Source organism: Vombatus ursinus, unplaced genomic scaffold (assembly GCF_900497805.2).
Source record: "Vombatus ursinus unplaced genomic scaffold, bare-nosed wombat genome assembly UNPS02001287.1, whole genome shotgun sequence".
Lineage (NCBI taxonomy): Eukaryota > Metazoa > Chordata > Mammalia > Diprotodontia > Vombatidae > Vombatus > Vombatus ursinus.
This window is the reverse complement of record NW_020941065.1, coordinates 9953470-9968234: the sequence shown is the minus strand read 5'-3', so window position 1 is coordinate 9968234 and position 14765 is coordinate 9953470.

Below are 14765 nucleotides of genomic sequence, written 5' to 3'. Positions count from 1 at the left end.
TGCTGGACTCACTGTCTGGTGCCTGCTAAAGACAGGAGAAAAAGACATAGCCACTCTATCTGCAGGTAATGACCCTGCTAAGACCAGAAGGATGGCAGAACTCACTATACACCAGAGGTGGGGAGCAAAGGAGCTGGGGGGTCAAAGAGAGCATTCTATGCCAATCTCTGACTCCCAGCCCTGGCTTGGGACTTCCTCTCTGTCAGAGACAGGAGGCAGCCTGGTTCCATGCTGACAGCATTAGACTTGGCACCAGAAAAGATGGGTTTAAATCCCAGTTTTACATCTACTGACCTTAGGCATGTGTCCTCCTCTCTCTAAGCCTCAGTTTCATACTTTGTAAAATGAAAGGGTTGGATCAGGTGATCACTAAAATCCTTTTCCATCCCCAAAGTCTATGAACTCAAGGAATCAGAGGATCCCAGGTGAAGAGCTGGTAGGGACCTCAGTCTACAGGTGAGGAAACTCTTCAGTGACTTGTCTATGGTCATACAGGTGACCATGAAGAAACATTTGAACCCATTGACTCTAGGGTCAGTGCTCTAGTATCTATGAAGCCAGGACCCTCTGGGCAACAAGGTAAGAGCTAGACAATCAAATAAACAATCCATCGAGCCTTGATTTGTGGCTTTCTCAATTTCCAAGGTGTGATTGCTCAAGCTGAAAATTTAACAATTAATTCTGGAAAACCCCGGGAGTAATACACATTGCCTATTTACAGTAAATCTGGAAAGGTAGGCTAAGCCATGTTTCAAAGAGCTCTAAATGCCAAAGAAATTAAAATCTGATCCTAGAGGTAATAGGGAGCCATACATTTGCAAGATGACTGATCGAGGCTAAAGATCCAGCCTATAATCATGGACCATAACAAAGTAAACGTGCTTGGAGATTGACAATGGCTCTCCTTAGCACAAAGCACCAAGTGCTAACAGGCCATAAGCTATCTAATCTAACTCAGCCTCCAAAACAGACCCTTAGGGATTTGGGGTTTTGCAAAGGTCTGGTTTCCCTACCTTTTAACCCATCACAGCTAAGAAATGCTCCAACTGAAAAAAAAATATCCAAAGACCTGTGAGTAGGTATATGCCCAACATCTTCAATCTAAAGATGACAAGAGTATATCTTAGAGGTCAACCCTGGTCTGTGACTTTCCCAAGGGACAGCATAATGTGAAGGAAAGAGCTCTAGATTTACAATCAGGTTAAAAAAAAAAACTGGGATTGGGTCTAAGTGTGGCCAAGTACTGGTCATGTGACCATAGGTCTCACGAACCTTAGTTTCCCAATCTGTGAAAAGTAAACAAGGACACTAACACAACAGATTTCCTGGGGCAGTTGTAAATAGAAGACTATGTAGTAACTGTAAGGCATTAATAATAATGATAATGAATTAATAATAACATAATATGTTATCCTATATAATATAAATGATATGTAAATAAATAAAATCAATAATAGTATAATATATTACAATATAATATAAATTATATGTAAATATAAATTAATAAAAATAAAAGTTCATGTTCCTGTGGAATTTTGAGACTTGTATATCGCCTCATGAGGTAGGTAGGTAGTGACAGTAACATTGTCCTCATTATACAGATGAGGAAATGAAGCTCAGAGAAATTTAATGACTTGCCCAGGCTCATCTCTCTCCCTTCTTTGCAGAGGTGGGGGGCTACAGCTGGCAAACACTACATACACAGTCAGACTAGTTTGAAGTGTTGGCTAGTTTGGCTCAGCTGATTCTTATTTCTTCTTGTTTTTTCATTCTTTCTTACAAGGGATAGTTCTCTTGGGATAGTATAGGAAAAGAAGGATGGATCTATTTAGAAATTAAGATGACATGAAACAAAAATTACCAATTAAACAATTTTAAAGGTGTCAGACTTAAGGATCAAACTGAAGGCTTTCCTGACCTACACTGCCCCCCAATTCAAATCATTTCTGTCCCAAACATTCCAGAAATACTCCAGAAATGTATGCCTTTTCCCTCAGGAAATAAGTGGTTTTCTAGACTTTCATAGGATCTAAGATGCTACAAATTGAACCAGTTTTGCCATCTCTTAGCTGCCCCTATCCAACACTTTGAGCAGCCAAAGACATCTCATCCTTCTTCTCCCCAACTTCGTGGTCCCAAGCAAGCCACAGACCAAAACAGTAAATCATTTCTCAGCTCCTTATGTTTTTCAAAGCAGTTTCCTCACAATAACCCTGTGAAGTAGCTAGCTTTAGTACTATTATCCTCATATGTAGGGGTGGGGCCTCGCCTTGGGTCATGTGATTTTAGCATCATTCTGAACGATGAGAGTGGAAACTCCCTCCCCTAATGCAAATCAGTACAGAGTCTTGCAGAGTTGCATTGAGAGGTTGTGACTTGCCCAAGGTTGTACAGCCAGTGTGTGTCAAAGGCAGGACTTTGAACCCAAGTCTTCTGAATTCTATCCACTACACTATACTGCCTCTCATCCCAATATTACAAAGAAGGAAACTGAGGCTCAGAGAACTGAATTGACTTGCCTTTAGTCACCAGCTAGTAACTATCAGGGCTAGGTATAGTAAGAGTGATTGGGGATCTTTGCTGAAACGAAACAGAGAACTCTTGATCAATTACTAGTTCATAGGGTTGCACTGAAGATCGTTGGCAACTAAGAGACATGAGGATACACCCTTGCAATGTGTAAGAGGACCTGTTCCTCCTCAGGACTCTTTTTCCTAGTCCTTTTTCTCCCTCAAATTCCTGAACTAGAGTGTATAGAGGTGGGAAGGGTGAGAGAAGGTAAGAATTCTTCTCCACCATTCCAGGAGCTCAATAGTGACTTGCAGCAGAAGCACATGGCATCCGAAGACGTGTACTTGCCTAGACAAGCCTAATGCTGTAACTCAAATCTCTGGCTGTCCAATTCTGCCTTCTGCTCAACACTGTCTGGCACACAGTAGGCACTTAATGAATATTGGTTGACTAATTGATGACCCATTTCCTTTTCTGAGCACAAGTCAGCAAAAAGTAATCTTGGGAAATGGATATTTCTAACCTTGGTGGTTGCCTAGTGGGTTGGGTTCTTAAGCTCCAAAGTCAGGAACAAACCACACGGTCATAGATGATTTCCTTTATAGTTTGATTCCCAGAGAAGAGGATCACAGCCAGGATTGTCCTGTTTGAAAAAAAAATGCACACCCTGACCAGGCAGGCAACCTGGACTCTGCCAGCTAGCTGTGATATTTGCTGCAAGCCCTCCGATGGTGAAAGTCTGAGTAGAATACAGAATATCTGCTCCACAGACCCATGAAGGGTCTTTAGTTTCCAGGGGAATATCACAAGTATAATGAGCTATTGGAGGGTTTTATGTTTCCTGTATCTGCTCACGCATGCTTTCCAGTCCTAGCCGTCTTACAGTTTCTGCGATGAAAGAATTAAACTTTGTTCCACACTAGATACAAATATTGGGTGCCACTGTTATCAGAATTTGAGGGGGACCATAGACATAAGCCAGACCTAAGCTTTGTTTTTGAGATTTCCCTTGAGTTATTCCTGGAAGAAGGGTGGTCAGAGAGAGAACCTCACCCTTTATGGAGTCAGGGACTGCCTGGATCAAGGCCCATGTGGGCATCATCTCCTTTCAAAAGCCTTCTTGGGCCACTAGTCACATAGAATTCGGGTCTTTCCTTACTCCTTCCATTCCGCCACAATATCTCTCAACCTTCTCAAAGCTATCCATTCAAAATCAGAGGACCCTCCAATAAATTCCACTCCAGCTCCCAGATGGGATTGCCCTGGCCCCTTTCCAAACCTCCCAGAGATTCTACTCACATGTCAACTGCTTAGTCGGCCAGCTGTCACCTATGTTTTACAATGCTCTCAATGAAGAGCAAATCCGTATTGATTTCAGGAGAAGTGGGGTTGTAAATTACTAGTCATGACTGGTTGGCCCATCCTGAGATGAGGATCTATTGATTGGGCTGAGGGTCTAAATCTAATTATCACCCAAGGAAACTCATTGGAAGAGAAAAACAATGCAGATATGGAAAGAGGTCATTAATACATTGGAATTACCTGCAAAAACACACACTGTATAATTCATTTAGTCCTCAGTGGTGTTCACTTTGGGAATCGAGTTCCAGAGTTCTTCTTTGGTCAGAGATTTGGGTGTAAGCTCTGGCCCTGGCTCATTCTTCCATAGAAATATTTACAAAAGTCAGTTTCCCCTAACTTTCTCTCTATGCTGTTTCCTTAGTCTAAATAAATCCATTCTACTCTCAGAGAATTTGCTAGCTGAAATAATCATGGCAACTCTAAGCAGCCTGGTATGGAGAGAAGAGTGCTGGACTTGGAGTCAGGATTTGAAACTTAGTTGTGTAACCTTGGATAAGTCACTCCATTTCTCTGTGCCTCCATTTCTTCACATGTAGAAGGAAGGGACTGAGCTTAATGACCTCCAAGATCCCTTCCAGCTCTAAATCTATGGTCTCCTATGATACCAGACTTTATGCAAAGCAGGCATACAGTGGATAGATCACTCAATATTAAAACTAACCACGATGGTGAAGAGACTTAAGTTCATGCCACATAAAGAGCCATTTGAAAGAACTTGGGGTGTTTAATCTGCAGAGGGAAAACTTAGAGTGGGATAGGATGCCTGGGGATGAATTTGGAAAGACTGCCTTGAAGAAGAGAGATTAGAACTTGTTCTGATAGGTCTCAGAGGGCAGGACCATGTGGATGGAGCCAAATCAGATTTTGGAAAAGTTTCCTGACTATAGAGCTGCTCCCACAATGGAATGAGCACCCTTAGGAGTCAGATGGTTCCTCTTCCATGGAAATCTTCCTATACTGCCTGGATGACTACAGGATCATGGTGTATGAGTGCTGGCTGCCTCTATCCCACTTGAAAATCCCTACCTTTAGGGGCAGCTAGGTGGCACAGTGGAGAGAGCACCAGCCCTGGAGGCAGAAGGACATGAGTTCAAATCCAACCGGCCTCAAACACACAACACTCATTAGCTGACTCTGAGCAAGTCACTTAACCCAATTGCCTCACCAAAAAAAAAGAAATAAAGAAAGAAAAAATATCCCTATCTTTACTAGAGAAGAACACTTCTTTGTTGAATTGGCCGATCAGCACTAAAAGAAGGAGGGTTTGGGGGAGGGATAATGAGTTTTATTTTATTTGAAGTCCAAGTTACTATATACTGCATTGCCTGGTGGCCTCTAGAACACTAAAAAAAAATGCTACTTAGGCTGTGGTCAGGAAACTCTTGGTTTCTATTACTAATTGTTATTAGCTGGCCCCATGACCTTGGGAAGCTTGCTAAGTCTCCAGAGGACTCAGTTTCCTCCATTCTAAAGTGGGTTTCCTAGGGTACTTTGAGGATGGGTGAAGGGCACACTTATTTCTGAAGAAAAGCTCATTGAAGGCAAGGATTGTGTAGGGGGATTTTCTCCTTTATATCCCAAGCACTCAGCTATGAGCCTGGTGCATAGTAGGTGCTTTAAAAATGCTTGTTAGAGGGGCAGATGGGTGGCACAGTGGATAGAACACTAGCTCCCCTCCCCACCCCCCACTCCCACTTGTTAGAGTTAATGGAATTGATGCACAGAGCATGGTTAAAATGATTTAGTTGAAGAGGCAGCTTGGCATAATAGACAGGGCACTGGACTTGGAGTCGGGAAGACCTTGGTTCAAACTCAGCCTTAGACGTTTAGTATCCGGGTAACCCTGAAAAAGTCACCCTCTTTGTGCCTCAGTTCCTCATATGCGAAATAGGGGAGTTGAATTTGACGGCCTCGAAGGTTCGTTCTAACTCTTAATCAATGTCTCAGTATTTCTGGAAAGAAACTGAAACTCTGATGCAGGGGCACTCAATGTCAAGTAAAAGTAATATTCTTATTCCAAACTGGTAGGGACCATCCAAATGAACACTTGTTAATTAATGAATCAACCTGTTAATTAATATTTTATCTGTGAGAATCTGGATTTGGGTCCTTGGTATTGCTCTTGACAACATTTATACCTTTCTATGGGCTCATGGGAGTTAGAGCTGGAAAGGACCATAGAGATCATGGAGTCCAACCTTGCCATTTCATAGATGAAGGAATTTAGGATGAGAGACATTAAAAAATTTGCCCAGGGTCCCCCAGCTAGTAAGTGAAAGAGCTGGAATTTGAGTTTGGGTTCAAATGGCAAATCTAGTGCCCCTCACTTTCAGGGTGAGGGGCACTAGCATTGTCCATTTCATGGACAATGTTTTCTCATATACATTGTCCATCCTCTATGGGGAGGGATTTTAATATATCAGATACTCTGGAGCTACTCACCCAATCCCCATTCTCAATGGCGTGTCAAGTCCTCAGGGTGCTAGATAGCCTTTAGGGATAGCCCCGAAGGGTTGGGAATGGGATTGTCTTTTCTAGTATTGTGTAGTTCATGAGCTCCTACCAATGTGCTTCCCACTCAAGATTATCAGAGATGATCAATTAGTTCTCTCTTGGTTGTGATTCAGTTGGGTCCCACTCTTCATGATCCCATTTGGTGTTTTCTTTGCAATACTACTAGAATGATTTGCCATTTCCTTCTCCAACTCATTTTTCAGATGAGAAAACTGAAGCAAACTGGTGAAGTGACTTGTCCAGGGGCACACAACTAGTAAGTGTCTGAGGCCAGATTTGAACTCCAGTCCTAGTGCTCTATGCACTATGGCACCACCTAGCAGTCCATCAATTAGTTAGCCAGACTCAATTTGCTTTTAGAAATAGGAATTTGAGAATATGGTATAGCGAAAATAGTTATTACAAAAACATTTTTTCCCAAAGAGCCTAGGAAAAAGTGAGCTCAAGCTTGGAGGGCACGTAATAAAGTGGTGACTCACGGCTCCTAATTCTTCTCTCTCCTCTTGGTGGGGTCCCCTGGAGCTATTGAGTAGTTTCTTTGCTGGGATCCCTCTGAATCTACCTTCCTATATTGCATCCCCTCTCCCAGGGGATAACGCCAAGACACCAATGGGAAAATGGGAAATCTGAAATCCTCCAGCTTTTTGAACCTTGGAAGGTCTTCTTGAAACCTAAAGGCAAATGAAGGAGATCTAAGCCAAGGCCATAGCTGAAAGGCTTTCTCATCCTGCATGACCCACCTCCTTTTTCCCAACCTGAAAGCTACACTCACTTTAATCTCCACACGCTCAATCCGTTGTGCCCAAACTGACTTCTTGATTTTATGTAGGAGCCACAGGGCATTACCAAGATTCCTCGGCCAATCAGAGCAGTGATTTCCTGTCAATATCATGCAAGTTCATGATATTGTGTGAATACAGACTGAAGTGTACTATTTCTCACTTTTTTTCTTTCATTCTTTTTTTTTTGTTTGAGTCTTCTTATACGGAGTGACTAATATGGAAATGTTTTACTTGATTTCACATATATAACCCATATCAGATTGCTGTCTTGGAGAAGGAGGAGGGAAGGAATAGAATTTGGAACTTAAAACTTGAAAAAAATGTTAAAATACTGTTTCAACATGTAATTAGGGAAAAATAAAATACAAAAAATACAAGCAGACAAAAAATATATCATTCGAGTTCATCCAAGGATTTTTGGTACTTAAGCTAAAACCTAAGATTAGTTGAATGATTGAGACTAAAGTCTGTGTTTGTTATTGATTGATTGATTATTTTCACCTGGTTTAATTTATCACTCACTTCGTAGCACTTTATCACTCACTTTAAATGGGGTTGGGTGAACTGATTGATTTACTAGGCAGAGCCCCATCCTTACGTTAAACTATGATTCTTTATGTCTCCCAAAGTCCCCACTGCAGAAAGGAGACACTTACTTACGGCTACAGAAATGCTATGACAGGTCAAGTACAGGTGTACCCCACCTTGAACGTTAGCAGTTTCCCTGAGAAAAACAACAGAAAAGCTTCCAACCAAGTATAGGGGAAAGAGCATTTGACCTTAGGAGGCCTGGGTGGCCAGACCTGGAGTGAAAAAGACTCATCTTCCTGTGTTCAAATCCGGCCTCAGACACTTACTAGCTGTGTGACCCTGGGCAAGTCACTTCACCCTGTTTGCCTCAGTTTCCTCATCTGTAAAATGAGCTGGAGAAGGAAATGGTAAACCAGTCCAGTATTTCTGCCAAGAAAACCCCAAATGGGGTCACAAAGAGTCAGACACAAATGAAACAACTGAACAACAACAAAAAATCTACAATCCTATAAAATGTCCTGGAAAGCTTGGAGCTTTAGGGAGCCTTGGGTAAAGTGAGAAGCTCTCTTATAAAAGGGAATAACACATGCCCTTCACCCCAGACTTGTCTGTTGGATAGACACAGATTTTGAGGGGGAGATTTCCTCCTTCTGACTTCTAATTTTGTCTGTACTTGTCAGCTAATAATTAATAATCCATTGACTCATGACGTCCTTTCTATTTCAGTCTTTTGGTTCCAATTTTTTCTAACTTTTCACAATATTCTCTTGTCCCACTCTTTCCCGTACCCTAGATTCTGAGAGCAGGAACTTATAATTTATTATATGCTATAATTATATATTGTATAATATGCAATATAACATTTTAACATATGTTATATATTTATTATAGTATTATTTTCAGAGCTGCTCACCCACCTTTGGTGTCCACCGCTTACCCAGCCCTCACCTGTGGCTCCAAGAAGCTGTAACCTGCACTGAAGCCACACCCTGGTAAACTGTCTCAGCAAATGGGCTAAACTAGGTTGAGGGTAACTAACACGCTTCAGACCTGTTGGTGTCTGCTCCCAGCATGTGAAGACTTCTCTGGGGCAGAATGGGCAAATGAGGCCAATTTGTCCCAACAGCCACGAAGGCGGCCGAAGCGGATGCTCGGGAACGCTTAGAGCTTGGGCAGAAGTCAATGCTAACAAGGTCATTCACTGTATCCCGGCCATTGACTTTTGTCCTGCCACTGGACTCCCATGGCTCTGGACGAGAGAGTGAGGATGATGACTTTGTACAGCTCGGCCTCACCCCGTGATGTCATTGGTCTTCTTTGAAAACAAAGAACAACAGCACCACATAAACATAATAGCATATCTTATAATTTCCCATATTCCTCACAGCATTTAGCATATGGTAACTGTTCAAAAGACATCTCATTTAACTTGTGGATTATGACAGCAGATATACCATTACTGTTGTTGTTGTTAATGTCCAGAACTATTAATTTATCCGTGCAGGGAACTCCCAATGTAGAAGCATCTACGTGGAACAATGTAGAAACTCCCTGTGCCCATAAAGACTGAACTTCCAGGCAGTCAAACCATTAATAGAGTCCACAGGCAACTGTGGAAAGTCAGACCTCGTCTGAATCAGCAAAACCAGAAGGAAAGAGGGCTGCCATCAATATTCCTCATCCTTCACAGCCCCAGCTCCTTCCATTTCTTTGCTCCTGGGACTCTTCGGACTGGCGGTCACTCCCTCAAGGGTGAAATGTCTCTCTGTGGGAGCTTCTCCAGGGCTGTCTATCTTCTCAGTTGTAGTTAGGGGGTGGGAGCTGCTGGGAAGGCGGCAAAGATAAAGTTACAGACTTGCAGTTAGGAAAACCTGAGCTCAAATCCTGTCTTATTGGGCAAGTCACTTGATCCTGGTGTGCCTCAGTTTCCTCATCTGTAAAGTGGAAATAATAATTGCATCCACCTTCCAAAGTTATTATGAAAGTCAAATGAGATAACGTTATATAAAGCATTTTGCATACTTTAAAGTACTGTACTATAAATAATAGTTATTATTATCATTATTATTATAGCTAACATTTATATGGCTCTTACTATGTACCAGGCACTATGCTAAGCACTTTATAGTTACTTTTTCATTTGATATTTACAACAACTCTGAGAGGGAGGTGCTATTATTAATGCCCGTTTTACAGAGGAGGAAATTGAGGAAGGCAGAGGTTAAATGACTTGCCTAAGGTCACATAGCTAGGAAGTGTCTGAGGTTGTATTTGAAGTTAGGCCTTTTTTGACTCCAGGCCCGACACAGTATCTACCATGGACCTTAAGTGCCTGGGGCCTAAGGCTAATCATTGCTATCATTATTATTATTATTAAGCTCCTAATGTGGGCTAGGAAGCTTGAATCCAGTTACCAAGCGAGGTAGTATGTCAGAGAAACAGCCATAACTAGGAATTTTTTTTCTTTTCTACTTTTTCAAATAAATTTTTATTGATGTTTTCTATTTCGTACATCACCATAGCACCCCATATGTCCCTCTCCCTTTCTATCCCTCCCCGAGAGCTATGTCATGGCAAATAATACTTTTTTAGAGAGGAAAAAAAATCGGCACAACTGATCAATACATTGAAAAAGTCTGAAAACATGTGCACTATGTCACACCTGTGAACTTCCCACCTCCACAAAGGGATAGGTTTTAGGCATCTTCTCATATTTCTTCAATCAGTTCCTTACACTCATGTGCCACAATTTGTTTATTCCCCAATTGATAAACTGGTGGTTCCTCCTTTTGGTTCTAATTCTTCCTTACAACATGACTAATGTGAAAATACGTTTAATAGGAATATATACCTATATCAGATTGCGCGTCATCTTAGGGAGGGAGGTGGGGGAGAAGGGGGAGAAAAAATTAAAACTCAAAAGCTTATGGAAGTGATTGTTGATAAATTAGAATATATTAATAAAAAAAAGAAAGTGAAGGACAGACAACAACATAAAAAGGACAAACACAATTTGTTTAGCCAGTCTCCAAATTGATGGGCATAGTGTTCCCAATTTGTATCTATCACCAAAAAGAAGTGTTGCTATAAATATTTTGATGTATATGGGGATTTTATTCTTATTCATGACCTTGTTGAGATATAATCCAGTAATGGGATCTCTGGTTCAAAGATATTTTCATCCCTTTATTTGCATAATTCCAAATTGCTTTCCAAAATGGTTGTACCATTTTATAGCTCCATCAAAAATGTATTAGTATGCCTATCTTTCCACAATCCCTCCAACATTGACTATTGCCATTTTTTGTCATTTTTGCCCATTTTCAAGGCATGAGATTTTGATTTGCATTTTTCTTATTATTAGTGATTTGGAGCATTTTTCCACATGTAATTTTGTAATTCTTTTGAGAACTGTTTGTTCATATCCTTTGGCCACATATCTGTTGGGGAATAGCTATAAGTCTTATTTATTAATTGTTTCTGTATCTTAGATACCAAACTTTTATCAGAGATATTTGATACAAAGATTTTTCCTATTCCATCATTTCACTTCTTATCCTACGTGCATTAATTTTGTCTATGTAGAATCTTTTCAGTTTCAAGTAATCAAAGTTATCTATGTTAAGTTTTGTGATTGCCTCTATCTCTTGTTCAGTTAAGAATACATCTTTTAAGCAGGTAGGTGACACAGTGGATAGAGCACTGATCCTGCAGTCAGGACGACTTAAGTTCGAATCCATCCTCAGACATTTGACACATACTAACTGTGTGATCCTGGGTAAGTCACCTAACTCCAATTAGTACACTTAACTCCAACTTGCAGAGAGAAAAGAATACATCTTTTACCTATAGTTGTGTGAGGGTTATGATTTATTTCTCTTCTAATTTTTTTAGTGTGATCTTTAATATTAAGGTCATGTATCCAACCAGGGATTTTTTTCACCTGGGTCAAGTGGCATAAAACAAGTCATGCATTTATTGGTGGAGACTCTGGGACACCACCTGGCTGCTGGGCATTCCTGAGAGTACTACTATCTGCGTTAACCTCTGAGAGATTAAGCATCTAAGGTTACCCAGGTGGTGAATATCAGAAGTGAGATTTGAACCCAGAACCTCTGACTCAACCAACCAAGAAATCAGTTAACAATTGATGAGGTCAGGATCAGGCTAGAAAAGAGCTTATCTGAGATGTGGCCACTGAATGTGAAGAAGGAAGGCTATATCTGGTTGAAAGTCTGAAAAATTATTAGCTTGGAAAAGAGAAAACTCAGCTGACTTCAAATACTTGAAGTCATACTTGTCATATGGGAAAAGGACTGTCTAGTCCTGTTCTGACTGACCCCAGTGAGAAGAACTAGGAGCAATAGTTGATTGCAAAAGGAGCAAAGGAGAAGCAAAGAAGGAAATCTAGGTTTATGTAAGGAAAAAAAGGGGAGGGGACAGCTAGGTGGCACCTAGAGTTAGGGAGACCTAAGTTCAAATCCAGCCTTAGACGCTTACTAGCTGTGTGACCCTGGGCAAGTCACTTCACCTTGTTTACCTCAATTTCCTTATCTGTAAAATGAACCAGAGAAGGAAATAGCAAGCTACTCCAGTATCTTTGCCAAAAAAAGCCCAAATCGGGCCATGAAGAGTCAGACACAACTGAGAGGACTAAACAACAAAGAAAAAAAAAACACAAAACTTCTAACAATGAGATCTGTCCCCAAGTAGAATGAGCTTCCTATCCACTTTCTAGGCTCTCCATCATCACTGGAGGTCTTGAAGCAGAGGCTAGGTGACCACTTGCCAGGTATGACAGTGGAGAGTTTTTCTGAAATATATGACTGCTGAGGTCCCTTCCAGCTGTCAAAATAATTAAAATAGACTTTTATTTTAATTAAGCATTATTGCTAATTAAGAGCTAAGGTTTCTACTCCGCTGAAAGATTATAGCTCTAGAGTTAGAGGGGTCTCAGCAGTCTTTTAGCCCAACTATCCCATTTTACAGATGAGGAAACTGAGGCCCAGAGAGTTAAAGTGTCTTGCCTGAGGTTACATAAGATGTAAGAGTCAGAGGAAAAGATTTGAATCGAGACCCCCTGACTCCGGAGCCAGTGATCTTTCCACTATACCTCCAAGGATTTCCAAGGACTAGACGACTGGTCAACACTCCCTAAATTTCCACACCCTGGGCCCAGGCCCTGGTCCCACCTTGGTTACATCTATGCAGAGTCGTTTTCATCCATGGTTTCCGTCACTGCTCACTTTGGGGGTGAGGAGGTGGAGTTCAGTCAGGGAGCACACATGACAGCTGAAAAAGAGAAGAATAAGCCATTCGGTTAATTCCTTTGTGGAGACAGGAATACAGATACAAATGTGAGCCTCCTTGCTTTCCCTGATAAGGTTCTCTCTGCTGGGGGAAATAAAAACCATCACTTGATGGATACAACCCTCCGTCCTCAGGAAAGAATATTTCTGGGCGATGTCTATCAGACCCGAAGTTAGGCTTTAACATTCTCTTTTTTCCTCTCTGACATGAGAGATTGGCATTGATTTTTTTCCCCTTTCCCTGCTCTGTTCATAGCCTCACATCCGTGCGGCTGACAATGGAAGGAATGTCTCTGTAAGGAGCAGCACAGAGGTGTCGTCTAGTGCAGGGACCCGATCATTCCTTAGTTCAGATCCCCAGTTGGGAGAAATGACTCACCCAGGGACAGGTCAGAAATCACAGGATCATAGATCTAGAACCAGTGGCAATCTAAGAGGCCCTCTGATCCCCCCTCCTCATTTTACAAAGGAGGAAAGTGAGGCCTGGAGAGATTAAGCGTCCAAGGTCACCCAGGTGGTAAATATCAGAGGTGGGATTTGAACCCAGAACCTCTGACTCAGCCAACCAAATAATCAATTAGCAAGAATTTGTAAAGCACCTACTGTGTGTCAAACACTGTCCTAGGTGCAGGAGATACAAAGATACAAAGAAAAATGAAACAGACCCTACATTCTATTGGGGGAGACAACAGGTAAATAAAAAAATATGGAGAGGAGAGAGAGGAACTAGCAGTGAGGTGATCAGAAAGGGTTTCATGTAGAAGGTGGTGCATAAGCTTAGTCTTGAACAGAGAGGGATTCTGTGGGAATGGGAGATGGGACCTCAGAGGCTATCTGGTCCAACCTCCTTATTTTACAAATGAGGAAACTGAGGCAAACAGAGGTTTTTGGTTTTTTTTTTTGAGTGGACTTGCCCAAGATTGCACCGCCAGTTGATTTATTTTTTCCAAGGCTCTGCAGCATAAAAAAAACAAACAAACAAACAAACAAACAAAACAACCACCACCAAATCATACAAAAGGAAAAAAAGGATGATACAGAAGCAAATTGTGAAGACATTGCTGCTGGAGGCCCAGCCTCCTGTCCTGTGTGGCCTCAATCAGACTGTGCATCATTGAGTGTGGTGCTGCTACCTTGTATGTTTACATGACACTTTAGCTTATGGACAACGACGCACCCAGCAGGTAGATTGAGGCCTGGGCCTGGGCCCGGGCAGGGGGGAGGGGGAGGGGTAAGTAAAAAATAAATGAATAAAATATAAGTAAAAATTTTTTAAAATAAATTATAAAATAAAATAAATCATTTTTAAACAAATGGCAAAAGAAAAAAATCCAAACTGCCTTTGCACTAAATTACTGACTTGGACTTTTACACAGTTGAAGACATGCTGTGACGTTCTGGATGTCTTGATGTGCATTAATAAGCAAAGTGAACTCAAAATGCAGGACTTGGGAACTTCTGCAGAAATCTAGGGGTCAAGGAACATTTCATTGGGTTGTTTTTGCCCCCTTTCCCTAACTCCGGTTCCCCTTCTCTTCTGGACTCCCGTCATCCTTCTTAATCAACTCTCCCACTGCCAGCATCTTTAATTCATCTGGGATGTACAGTTTGCATTGGGGAAAAAACAGCAATGGGGAAACTTTGTTTTCTTTCCTGGTGGGATATGCAGAGCTCAGTGGGTGTATGTATATATAAATATATACAATATATAAATATATATAATATATAAATATGTATAATATGTAAATATATATAA